The sequence below is a fragment of the Eurosta solidaginis genome, chromosome 2, assembly GCF_040869045.1.
Source record: "Eurosta solidaginis isolate ZX-2024a chromosome 2, ASM4086904v1, whole genome shotgun sequence".
Classification (NCBI taxonomy): Eukaryota; Metazoa; Arthropoda; class Insecta; order Diptera; family Tephritidae; genus Eurosta; species Eurosta solidaginis.
Window position 1 is genome coordinate 12,939,783 of NC_090320.1, and position 13,592 is coordinate 12,953,374.

Sequence of the window (13,592 nt, forward strand, 5' to 3'; positions counted from 1 at the left end):
TCTATCACTTAGGATTAAAGGTCAAATATGTGTATGATGTGGAAACGATGATGTCCCCCATTCTGGACAGAGAAACATAATTTCAAAGAAAGGCTTCATCGGTTTTGCAAATTTGAATGTTTTACTAACAAAATATAACGTCCTTTCTTTATGTTGCGACGCTGCTAAACCTAGATTTATATTTTTGCTTTTATTTAGAATTAAAAAAACTGTGGAAAACGGAGGTTTTATAAATTCATCCTGCCCTTATCCATGTTATTTTTCTAGTAAGCAAATGTCGACTTGAAATTGAAAAAGCTTTCAGATGTTAAATAGGTCTGTTTACTAAAATTTTTCCGGTGAGTTCGGGTAATATTTTTTATTGGTGTCTAAAACTTGTCAAGTCCTTTACCTCTCTCCGATTAGTTCATCTATATATTAGCCTATAACTTTAGTTTGTTTAGCCAACGAATAAAACTTATATATTGTCAGAAAGGGGGCATTTTGGGCTTTCAGCAGTGTATAAACTGTTAATTGATTCTTGGAGGTGTTAGAGAAATCTTACAAAAGATGACGAAAATTTAAATTGTTGTATATCTTTTTTAATTTACATATTATACAAAGGATTATCTGAGGAAAATCTAAAATCAATTCTGATTTCAACAAGATATGTTGTATGTTTTAAAGATTAATGTATGTTTTATTGGTGTGTTCAACAATTTCATATGAAGACACAAAACACAGCAGTACAAACTAGCTTGAATTTTTCTTGTGAATCTTATCTGCTTGAAAAAAATATTTATATATTTGTCGACTAGAAGTTGTTAAATGGAATATTTTATCCAAATTTCAATGGATTTATTATGTTCATGAGTCATTGAATGCAAAATTATATATGGTTACTTTAAAGTCTTGATTTATTTTATACTTTTGTTCTATTTTTTCTATAAAACTAACATTTAGTGACCTAAAAATTGATGGACAAATAAACAGAGGGCAAGTTATATCAGATTTCGAATGATTACGGGCATTGGGTCTTTATTTCACCTTCTGTCTCTCATTTAAGGAATGTCAAATCTCCCCTTAGCTTCTTTAATTTTTGCATACTTTCACAAGCATTAAAAAATTGCTTCTATTGTCGCGTCACAATCTCATCATATACGGTCATATATATGTACTTACATTTTTAAGGTACCCACAATTGTTGCTTCAAATATTGTAATATCCGCTCAGGCCGCTGCTCCAGTTCAATTTTATGCAAGTTGAAATGAGTGCGAATTTCGAGTCCGTTACCAAGGACTTGCCCTTATGTATTTGCAAAGTGTGTTATTAAGTTGACATGTGTACAATGAATGTACTTTTAATGAAGAAAACAAACGGTATACTTAATTAGTTTTATCTGTTTCCAAGTTGATAATATTCCATCGTACACTACTACAAAACCAGAGTTGGGAGCAGTTCACTATATTTTGAGCAACAAAATTTACAACCTAAGTGGGCTGGCATAATCAAGATCTTACTTACTTACTTAATTGGCGCTTAACCGTCTAAACGGTTATAGCCGTCCAACAAGGCGCGCCAGTCGCTCCTTCGCTCCGCCAACCGGCGCGAATTGGTCATACCAAGGGAGTTTAAATCGTTTTCCACCTGGTCCTTCCAACGGAGTGGGGGCCACCCTCACATCTGCTTCCATAGGCGGATTCCGATAGAAACACTTTCTTGGCCGGAGCATCATCTTTCATTCGCATAACATGGCCTAGCCAGCGCAGCCGCTGCGTTTTAATTCGCTGGACTATGTTGATGTCTGCGTATAGGTCGTACAGCTCATCATTAAATCTTCTTCGGTACTCGCCATCACCAACGCGTAGAGGTCCATAAATCGTTCGAAGAACTTTTCTCTCGAACGCTCCCAAAGCCGCTTCATCTGCTGTTGTCATGGTCCATGCTTCTGCCCCATATAGCAGGACGGGTACGATAAGTGACTTGTAGAGTATGATTTTCGTTCGCCGAGAGAGGACTTTACTTTTCAATTGCCTACCTAGTCCAAAGTAGCATTTATTGGCAAGATTGATTCTTCGCTAGATTTCAGTGCTGATGTTGTTGCTAGTGTTGATGCTGGTTCCCAAATAAACGAAGTCTTTTACTATTTCGAAATTATGGCTGCCACCAGTAGCGTGGTTGCCAAGGCGCATGACTCTTTGCTCGATGACAACAGGTATTTCGTTTTGTCCTCATTCATCATCAAACCCATATTTACCGCTTCTTTTTCCAGTTTGGAGTAAGCAGAACTAACGGCGCGGGTGCACAGGCCGATGATATCATTGTCATGCTAGCAATGCGACCTACTACATATTGGCTAGTTTTACGAATATGTGAAAGATGAACAGACGTTTAAATCCATAACAAATTAACGTCTCATTAATACTAAAGGCAAGATCTTGATTATTTATTTATTTATTTATTTATTTATTTATTAAGTGTTTGTACCAGGAAGACTTACGTCTTTTAGGCAGTACATCAATCCGATTAAGTAATTATACATACCTAAATGTTACAAAAAGAAATTTACTTGTTCATCTAAAGATATAACAAAGCATATATAAAAACAGAAAAGTTAAATACATACAAATTTTCACTAGTATATATTATCAAACATTCACTTAAAGCATTAAAGATTTAGAGTAACTTAAGAGTTAAGAAAAGAAAATGCTGCTAGTTTGAAACATCCTGCTTTTTTAATAGTTTTTGTTTTGGAGGGAAGTGAGTTCCATAGACAGATTGTACTGACAAAGAACAGTTTTGAGGATGTTGTGTATTTAAACTTAGGGACCAATAGATTTAGGGTCCGAGTGGACTGACACAAATTTAGTTTTTCAAATAAGTAAGAGGGATTTTTGGAATGAAGTAGCTTATGCAAGAAGCATAGATTTCTAAGTTTTAAGAAGTTATTAACATTACTTCCGAGAATTTGTACGGCATATAAAGAGATATGATCAAATTTCTTTTTAGAAAAAACGAAACGGGCAGCATTGTTTAAAGCAAGCTGCAATTTATTATTTGAAGACGAATCAAGATTACCGTATATAAGTTCCCCATAAGAAATTTGAGGAATTATAAGAGATTTGACCAGCTTCATTTTTGTTTCACGTGGTAGTAAATAGGCGGTTCTGTACAAATTTCGAAGGGTATAATATATTTTACCGACCATAAGGTTAACATGGTCCACACAAGTTAATTTAGAATTAATTCTGAAGCCTAAATTGGTGACCACGTCATGGAATAATATTTTGTCTTCATTAAGTATAACTTCAGGAAGGTTGTTCAAGTCACATGTTGCGCTTGATATTGCTAACGCCTTAGATTTCGTTGTATTCATATATAACTTATTTCTGTGAGCCCAATTTCCTATGCGTGATAAGTCTTCATTTAGCCTGACGAACAAGTCTTCGGTAAGCCCAATAGGGCGTGACAAGTATATTTGTGTGTCGTCCGCGTAGAGATGTATTTTGGCATTTTGGCAACAAGGAACTATGTCGTTAATAAAAAGTGTAAACAGTATTGGACCCAAAATAGATCCTTGTGGAACACCAGATGTTATAAGCTTTAAGTTTGAGACCTTATCACCGCATTGAACTTGCTGAAATCGAGCTGTGAGGTAGTTTTGGATTAGCTTTATAGCATAAGAGCTGAAGTTATAGTTTATTTCCAGCTTATGAAGAAGTATTCTGAAGTCGACTGTGTCAAAAGCTCGTGAGAAATCTAAAAGTACAAGTACTGTAAGCTCATTACGGTCATAAGCAGGGCGTATGTCTTCAAGAATCTTAAGCATGGCAGTAGCGCAACCATGTCCTCTCCTGAATCCCGACTGGTCCTCAGATAGTAAGTCATTCTTATATATATGATCAATTATTTGCTTAGCTAATAGCTTCTCATAAACCTTAGACAAGGCTGGCAACAGGCTAATTGGTCTAAATTCTTTGGAAGAACTTGGAGACTTAACTTTAGGAATAGGGATAACATTAGCTATTTTCCATTGACTTGGAAACCCACCGGACATTATTGAAAAGTTAAAAATATGTGTTAGTGAAGCTATAACAAATGGAAGTATAAGTTTAATAAATCGTATACTGATGCCATCAACTCCAACGGCGTTAGACTTAACGTCAAATATAGCAACCAAGACATCACTTTCGGTTACAACTGAGAAGTCAAAGACATCAATATCAATATTTGTTCTTCTGCCTATACTACCCATCTTACTGTGTTCATAACTGGTGTTATGATCATCATTATAATTTACACTGTTATCGCTTATATTACCATTCAGGAAGTGTGAGTTCATGACATTAGGGTCAAATTTGCATTGAATATTATCTTTTTTGGCTACTCCAACAGTACGAAGATTCTTCCATAGCATTTTTGGAGGCAAATTTGCATTAAATTTATTATTCAAATATGCCACCTTAGCATTCCGGATACATAAGGTAGCTTGATTGCGCAAAAGACGATAGGCTTCCCATTTGTTTTCATATGGAAATTGCTTCCATTCTCTGTAAGCTTTCTCACGTTTTCTTAAAAGCTTCAGAATTTCATTTGAGAACCATGGTTTTTTATGACCTTGGATTTTAACGGTTTTTAGAGGAACATATCTATTAAAAAGGTGATTGACAAGGCTATTAAAATATTCCAACTTTTCGTCTAACTTAGAGAAGGAAAAGCATCCATTCCAGTCAAGAAAAGCAGCCTCATTACTTAGCTTATCTAGGTTTACAGCATTATAGTTCCTATAGGTCAATTCAAAGTCGGGCTCTTTTACGTTGAATTTCAGATCATACGATAAGAATAACATTTCGTGGTCAGAAATAACATCCATGGGGAATTGGTCAATATGATTTATGTTATTGGCATCGTTAACACATATTAAATCGAGTAAACTTGCCTTGCTATTTGGAGAAAAACGGGTCGCGAATGTGTTCACAATGCACAGATCATTTGCCTGAAAGTTACTTAAAAGGTTTTTACTGCGGGAATCATTATTAAGGATATCAATATTAAAGTCACCGCAGATGATGACATGTTCATAATTTATTGCATATTCAGAGAGTTTAGTAAATAAGCATGTTAAGTCATTTGACCTATTGGGGTTGTATACACAAGCCACAAAACACTTAGTCCGAGCATCGCCTATTTCAATAAATATACTTTCTACCTCACTGGTATGGTCTGAGCGATAAATTACTTTTGGATTCAAAAATTGTTTGCAGTATATAGCAACTCCACCACCACGGATGTTATTTTTCCTGTCATTTCTCAGCAATACATATTTATCTAATGAATAAGAATGGTCTTCAACGCCAGATTTGAACCACGTTTCGGTAATACAAATTAAGTCAATGTTTAGATCAGCAAATACATATGAAAGGTAGTCTAATTTATGAACCGTAAGACTGCGAGTATTTAAATGACACACATTGAATGTTGGATGTCTTTTACATATTTGACTCAAGATACACCTTACCTGCCCACTGTCAGTACAATCGTTATTCACTTCATACATAATCAAAATAAACAAGCAAGACGATATCAACAGAGCAGCAGATGAAAGTTTTAAACGTGGAAGTGAAAAAGAGTATAGAGTGTGAAATGGGAAGAGAAACAATAGTGCCAGTATAAAATAATATATTAAGCATTAAAACTAAGCAAAGCATTATGCTAGGGTGTTTGTGTATTGTTCGCTTCATTTGTCGGTACGTTGTTTCCTGCAATTCGTTCAGCGCTCTCTTTATCACTAATTTTTACAGCATCACTGTGTTGACTAGTACGTACATACACATCTCCACGCAGTGAGAAAACAGAAGTGAACCGTTTCTGTTTTTTTAATTGCAGAGCATGCTGCAATACTTCACGGTTACGCTTTGTAAGGCACTCATGCACAAATATTTTTCCATTTCCATTGCACTCAATATCGCTATGCCAGCCCACTTAGGTTGTAAATTTTGTTGCTCAACATTTAGTGCACTACTCCCAACTCTGGTTTTGTAGTAGTGTACGATGGAATATTACCAACTTGAAAACAGATAAAACTAATTAAGTGTACCGTTTGTTCTCGTCATTAAAAATACATTCATTGTACACATGTCAACTTAATAACACACTTTGCAAATACATACGGGCAAGTCCTTGGTAACGGACTCGAAGTTCGCACTCATTTTAACCTGCATAAAAGAGAACACGAGCAGCGGACTGAGCGGATATTACAATATTTGAAGCAACAATTGTGCGTACCACAAAAATGTAAATATGTACATATATATGACCGTATATTATGAGGTTTGGACGCGACAGGAAATATAATCAATTTTTTAAAACTTGAAGAAGCTAAGGGGAGATTTTACATTCCTTAAAGTTTTGTTCGTTGGCTAAACATAAAGTTATAGGCCAATATATAGATGAACTAATGGAAGGGAGGTAATGGACTTGACAAATTTTAGACTCCAATAAACAATATTACCCGAACTTACCGGAAAAATTTTAGTAAACAGACCTATTTAACATCTGAAAGCTTTTTTAATTTCAAGTCGACGTTTGCTTAGTAGGAATATAATATGGATAAGGGCAGAGTCAGTTTATTAAACCTCCGTTTTCCAAAGTTTTTTTTTAATTCTAAATAAAAGTCTAGACAACATTTTATTCAAAGCGAAAATATAAACCTGGGTTTAACAGTGCCACAACATAAATAAAGGACGTTATATTTTGTTAGTAAAACATTCAAATTTGCAAAACCGATGAAGCCTTTCTTTGAAATTATGGTTCTCCGTCCAGGATGAGGGACATCGTCATTTCCACACCATACACATATTTGACCTTTAATCCTAAGTGATAGAAATAAAGTCTGACCACTTTTGATTTTCGGTTCGCGATGGACCTTATTTGGGATTCGCCCACATATAAATAAACAAACAATTCCAAAGAAATTTTGTTTTGAAAAAGTATAGCAAAATGCGTCATTTCATTTCGCTAGAATAAATTAATAAAATAAATAAACACATTTGCTTTGTTTTTTTGATAGAGCAAACTCTGTTTGTTCAGCTAATTAAAACAAACAAAAAACAAGTAAGGGTGTCTAAGTTTGGATGTAACCGAATATTATATACTCAGCGTGAGTTTGAATTGTACAGTTCATTTCAGATAAATTAGGTTTTCGAATTTTATTACGAGAAATTTATTTTTTTTTTTTTTGAGGCTGTAGAAATGTTTTGTAATGCTTGATCGGAATAGGGGAGTAGCGCCGCCTATTTAGAAAAAATGCCTCCTAATTTCCTCTTACAATAAAACTTGATAAGTGAAATATCATTGATACAAAACTATTTTTCCCTAATATATAGCTTATTATTCTAGTCTGCGACCCTTTTAAACACTTTTTATATAAAAGTGGGTGTGGTTTTTAACCGATCCCGCCCATTTTCTCTAGAAATATTTCCTGCTATAAGGAAAAGATGTGTTATGTGTACCCAATCTTATTACCTTCCCTTAATTTTTCTTCGAGTTAGAATAGAAAATTGTTTGGTAATAAAAGCGGCGGTGCCACGCCCATTTTCAAAAATTAAATTTTTTCCCCTTTTCTTGTTATAATTTCACTTGGAAAATTAAACATCATTGATATAAAGCCCTTTTTTGCATTCATTCGTCCACGACTCTTTTAAACAACTTTTATATAAAAGTAGGGGTGGTCCTCCATCGACGTCGTTAATTTTTCTTCAAAGCATTCTGCACAGTAAAGGCAACCTCTCTGTTGAATTGTGTATGATAGGTTTAACTGTTTTTGATTTTGATTAATACTATTTGTAAAATTGATTTTATCACAACTGAGCGTACGCCACGCCCATTTTCAAAAAAAATCAAGAGTCTTAATATCAGTGCAATAATCAGGTTTTATGTGTTTTCCAAAATGTTATATATGTTTTTAATAACGATGGGAGATGAGCACCAGGGAACCCATATACCAAATTTCAATATTTTATTCTCAATATTTACTCAATTTATCGTGTGCACCGACAGATGGACGGACTTGGCTAAATCAATTCCTTTTTTCATCCTCAGAATTTTTTATATATGGAAGTCAATATTTATCTCGATTCGTTTATGCCCGTTATGTTACCAGAGTTAATACAATCTAACTGCAAAGCACGCTGAGTATAACAATATAGACTTTGTGTAGCTTTAACTTAAGTTAAGATGTATTTTTGTTATTCCTGAGATCTTATTTTTTATTTACACGTGTCAAAACAGATAAAGCTAATTAAGTGTACCGTTTGTTCTTTTCATTAAAAGTACACTCATTGTACACATGTCAACTTAATAACACACTTTGCAAATAGATATGGGCAAGTCCTTGGTAACGGACTCGAAATTCGCACACATTTTAACCTGCACAAAAGAGAACATGGGCAGCGGCCTGAGCGGATATTACAATATTTGAAGCAACAATTGTGGTTACCTCAAAAATGTAAGTACATATATATGACCATATAAGATGAGGTTCGGACGCGACAAGAAATAGAAGACATTTTTTAATGCTTGTGAAAGTATGCAAAAGTTGTAGAAGTTAAGGGGAGAGAGAGACAGAAAGTAAATTAAAGACCCAATGCCCGTATATTTTCGAAATCTGAAATATCTTTTTAAAACGCTTAAGTAAGGTTGCGAGACATCAAGTTTTAGGTCTGATAGAGTAAACCAAATCTGCAAATTAATAATAACAAAAAAGTTATTATTAAAGACCAAAAGATGAAAAAACGCATAATATGCATTTTTTTATGTCTTTCTCTTATTGAGAAATTCTTCATTTTATTGATGCAATCTGAATATATACTAAAAACATTTCATAACAAGTTTGAGAATTAGCTGTACATATATGAGTGGAACTGAACGAAAAATAAGAGTTAAAAAAATAGAATATAAAAAAATTGTTTTAAAAAACTTCAGAGTTTGGCGGTGATCGAACTCGAGCCACACGATTACAACCGCAACATCGTAGCCGCTGAGCCACTACAACTGCTCGATAGCTTGCGCCAAATGTTGTATTTAACATTGTAGTACACACGAATTTTACCGTTTCTTTTTACTTGAACTTAATTTAAGAACATTGTTCTTAATTTAAGAACATTGTCCTCATTAATAGAACATTTGTTCATATTTTAAGACCAGCCGTTCTCTTTTCAAGAAAATGGTTGTCAGTTCAAGAACAAGGTTGTTGTTTTGAGAACAGGTCGTTCGTTTTTCAAGAACAAAAAAGTAAGAACATGAAAAGCTTGAAATGAGTCCGGTGGTGCTGGATTTTAGAACGGCGTTTTTCTCTGAGTGTACGCGTCACCCATATGGTCGCCAAGCCTAAAAACTACCCACTGGAGGAAGCTACAGGCCTGCCAAAATACTGCTCTCAGAATAAACATGGGCTGCCTTCTTATGTCCCCAGAACACCATCTACATAATGAGGCGAGAATACTCCCCATCAGGGAGAGAAATGGGATGCTAAACAAACAGTTCCTGTTGAATACCCAGAAACCTGGGCATCCAAACAGACATCTGATTGATGAGACAACACCGCCTCGGGGCTTAAGGAGTCATCTCCGTAAGCATTTTGAGGAAATACGGCACCTGAGAACCCAGCCGTATGAAGCAAAAAAACACAAGCAGGTTCTTGGTGAACTCCACAAACAGGCGTCGGACCTTTATGTCAGGAATTACCTGGTGAATCCAGTACTCAAAGAAAAGTACCCAAAACTTGTGGAAGAGGAGCGCATACTCCCCAGGGAAACGCGTGTCACTCTTGCTCAACTTCGTTCTGGATACTGTAACAGGTTAAACTCTTACCTATCCAGAATCAACCCCGACATACAAAATGTATGCCCCGCTTGCAATGTGTCCCAACATGACACCAACCATCTCTTTAATTGTAATGTGGAACCAATGCCTCTAACACCCCTTTCATTATGGTCCACCCCTGTTGAAACTGCAAGTTTCTTTGGACTCCCGTTAGGGGATATTGATGACAATTTGTGATCGGTCGCGGCTGTTAGGTGGGGCGAAGCATGCTACAACAACAACAACAATAACAACCTTTAACGCACAGTGGACATAAGTACTGTTAAGAGCTCATAAGTATAAAAACGCAGTGATTTGATATGAAAATAGCACATTTAATGCAGGTTTATGATTTATTTAATATTCAATAGTTTTACCAGCTGGAAATTGTGTTGGTTAAAATAAATTTTTGGTAAAAAGAGGAATTTTTGGCTTAAATTTTTCTTCATATAGTTTAAAGATGTGCATATCAAAATAAAATTCGGAAATATGAGGTTTTTCATATTTTCGAAGTTTGGACTTTTCATCAATATGAGGTTTTTCATATTTTCGAAGTTTGGACTTTTCACCTCGTACAACAGTTGTATACTAAATTTTTCAAAAAAAAAAAAAGTATTCAGCCATTCAAATAAAAGAAAGAGGAGGACCACGACCACATTTTTAGTTTTTCAATTTGCTGAACGCGTTAAAAAAGAAAAAATAAAAATTTCGAAATGTAGATTTTCGAAATTCGAAAGCCGATATCTTTTTTTGGAGGCTAACTTCGAAAAATGGAGATGGTATTTTGTCTACTTAAGCCCAATCTCTACAAAAAAGGGGGTTTGGTCCAATACCCAGCCGGCTGTTGCACAGTGTAATTAGTGCTTGATTTAGGCCGAACTTATCTTGGAATTTGCGTATTGCTCTTTTGGTTTTCCCTAGAAATTGGAAGACGGAACCTACATGTTTTATGCCGATTCCAAACGGAAGCTGATGCAAGGAAGATGCATTTTCTCTGAAATTGAGGGCAAAAGATCGAGCAAAATATATATAAATTGAGGTCGCAATGTTAAATATACATGCATTTATTTCAACACTTATGGAGATATATGCAGATATTAGCTATGTAAAATTTGTTTGATACACGAGACCCGGTTTTGTAGATATCGGTAAAAATATAAAACCGAATAACCGCCAAATATTTTTACTGCAAAGTTTGCAACACATTTATTTGAACACCTTTCTACCGATTCTTTTGAAACTAAGTACGGTCATATGGTACACGTATCACTTATGTGAACTTAATACCACAATTCAACTGAACAAATATAGAAACGAGCAATTAAGTACAACTAAATTTTCCTTTGAAAAAAAAAAAAGCAAAATATTTTACCAAACACGCGCTAATTTCATTTCGTTGGAATAAACATAACAACCTTGAATTTGTTATTTTGATAGATCAAAAGCTGTTTTAGAAATCGTATTACGCTTGACGCATTAACCATAATAAATAAAAAAGAAAAAATATGTGTGCTTGGCGCGATTAATCTCCGACATGATTTAGGCGAACTTCTCTTCGAATTTGCGTTTTGCTCCCTTTTGATTTTCCCTACAAATTGGCAGACGGGCCTACATGTTTTATGCCGATTCCAAACGGAAACTGATGCAAGGAAATGCATTTTCCCTGAAAAGCTTTTCATAGTAGAAATACGCTTAGTTGGGCCTTTGGAGGGAGCGTACATACGGGCACGGCCGTATCCTGCTCAATATTAACGACTCCCGCACCTTGTCAAAAACGGACTACATATGTCCAAGGAAAGTCTTCGACACAAACTACACAATTCTCTTCCCCACAAGGAAACATTGGAAAGATGGGGGGATCACTCAGAGATTCGACATCTCGGTTTTCACGGATGGTTCTAAAATGGCTTGCGGAGTGGAAGCGGGAGTATTTGCGACTGTCCCACCCACGTCCATATATATGCCCCTTCCCGATTCGGCAAGCGTGTTTCAAGCTGAGATTTTCGCTAACCAAGAGGCGTGTAAAGCGTTAATGGATATCAATGGTAACGGTAACAGGGGGGGCATTTTCTCCGATAGCCAGGCAGCTCTTGGGGCCCTCGGGTCAGAGACGATATCGATGATTGGGCAGTGTAGGGAGAGCGCCATGATTCTTAAGAGCCGGCAGATCGTTACCCTGATATGGATGCCGAGGCATCGAAACATACAGGGATGTGGGAAAAATGTACGGTATGCTCCGTACACTGTGGTTGACACAGTATTTCACTCCGCTACAAATACGACTGCTTTTATCCAAATCGTACTTAATACCTACGCTCCTCTACGGCTGTGAGATTTTTTCTAACTGGGACGCAGTGAGTAAAAAGATATGTTTACGGGCTGAATAGACTTGATCACGTTTCTTGTTATTCTGAAAAGTTGCTAGACTTTTCTATGTAGTTTTTCCGCTTTACTGATCTATTAGGGTCAAGTGCAAATAAAATGTTATTTATTCCACCATTTAGACTTTTCTTTTGACAACCTTTTAAAGGTTAGGACACTTATAACCTTACATAAGATAATCTACATGAAGGAGCCTCATTACCTATATCGAAGGCTTCAATTTCTTCATTCTACGAGGACAATGGTTCTTGCACATGTTAAATACCATATGCTAATTGCAGAACGACAATTCTTCGTTACCGTACTACCATTACAAAGCCTCATGTATTCTTATTTCTCTTTCTGCGTCCCTAGGCTAAGATCTATAAATTTATATTGTAACCATTATGTCTTAGTTTACAAATTTTCTACTGTTTCTCTACGTTATTGAAATATTAATATTATTGAATTTACGTTTTTGTTCTCTGTCACTGTTCTGACTAGCACTATAAAATAATTTTGCCAAATTGTTGTGCTAAGAAAATTTAATAAAATACAAATATGACTAATCCTAAACAAGTTTACGCGGCTATCAGATACCAAAATTTTCCCTAAGTACAGGTGACGTGGAAAATTTTTTAAGAGCCCTTCTAATGCATTGTAAAGACTATGGTCAGCCATAAAAGGCTTCTTCACCCCGCGAGCTCTTTTAGCAGGATCTTTGTTATTTTCTCTTTAGCAAACATGGATTGTTATCGCATTAACTTAAAAAAAGTAAACCGCTGCAGTTTTGAAAACCAAAAAAAAAATTGTAAATTTCCCCAATACTGCAACCAGCATTGTACCGCCCTCTCTGTTGCGGACCCGCGGCATCAATATAGAGAAACCTGCAGTGGCAACACCATCGTACAGATCGATATACATTTCATGTAGTGAATAGCTTACGCAACTTACACGCGTGGTAGATCTGATGCTGTTATGTCGTCCTGTCCGTGCTATAAGTGAGAATAATCACTCGAAAAGATGCAGAACATAATGACTAAACGGACCCAAAATCATCTTTACACAATCTTAATATATACCTAAAAATATTCCACAACCAGTCCAAAAACGATCCCTAAATTGTCCTGAAATGCTCATGAAATAGCCATGGGAGATCCAGAGCACAATCCCGAAATAGTAATGAAACCCCAAATTATCCCAAGCACAGTCCCGAAACGGCACAAAATGGTTACGACATTTTCCCCGAAACGCTACCGAAATGGTTCCAAATAGTAGCAAAGCTATCCCGAAATGTTCGCGATATAATTCCAAAAGTAGTTCAAAAACTATTTCAAAATGGTTCGAAAATGATCCTGAGACTGCTCACTTTACCACAATCCATTTAACTT

At 35.7% G+C, this 13,592-nt stretch overlaps 1 protein-coding gene across 3 annotated transcripts in view; it reads left to right on the forward strand.

The window, feature by feature from the left end:
• The window catches only part of LOC137239311 (alpha-tocopherol transfer protein-like), a 152,298-nt gene that overhangs the window by 52,644 nt on the left and 86,062 nt on the right, over positions 1–13,592 (forward strand). For 2 of the 3 annotated variants that reach the window (XM_067764458.1, XM_067764457.1), the window contains one exon: positions 8,311–8,485. The exons of the other annotated variant lie outside the window; for it this stretch is intronic. The gene's annotated coding sequence lies outside the window, so the exon portion shown is untranslated. The remainder of the gene's footprint in view (positions 1–8,310; positions 8,486–13,592) is intronic. 3 annotated transcript variants of the gene reach the window in all.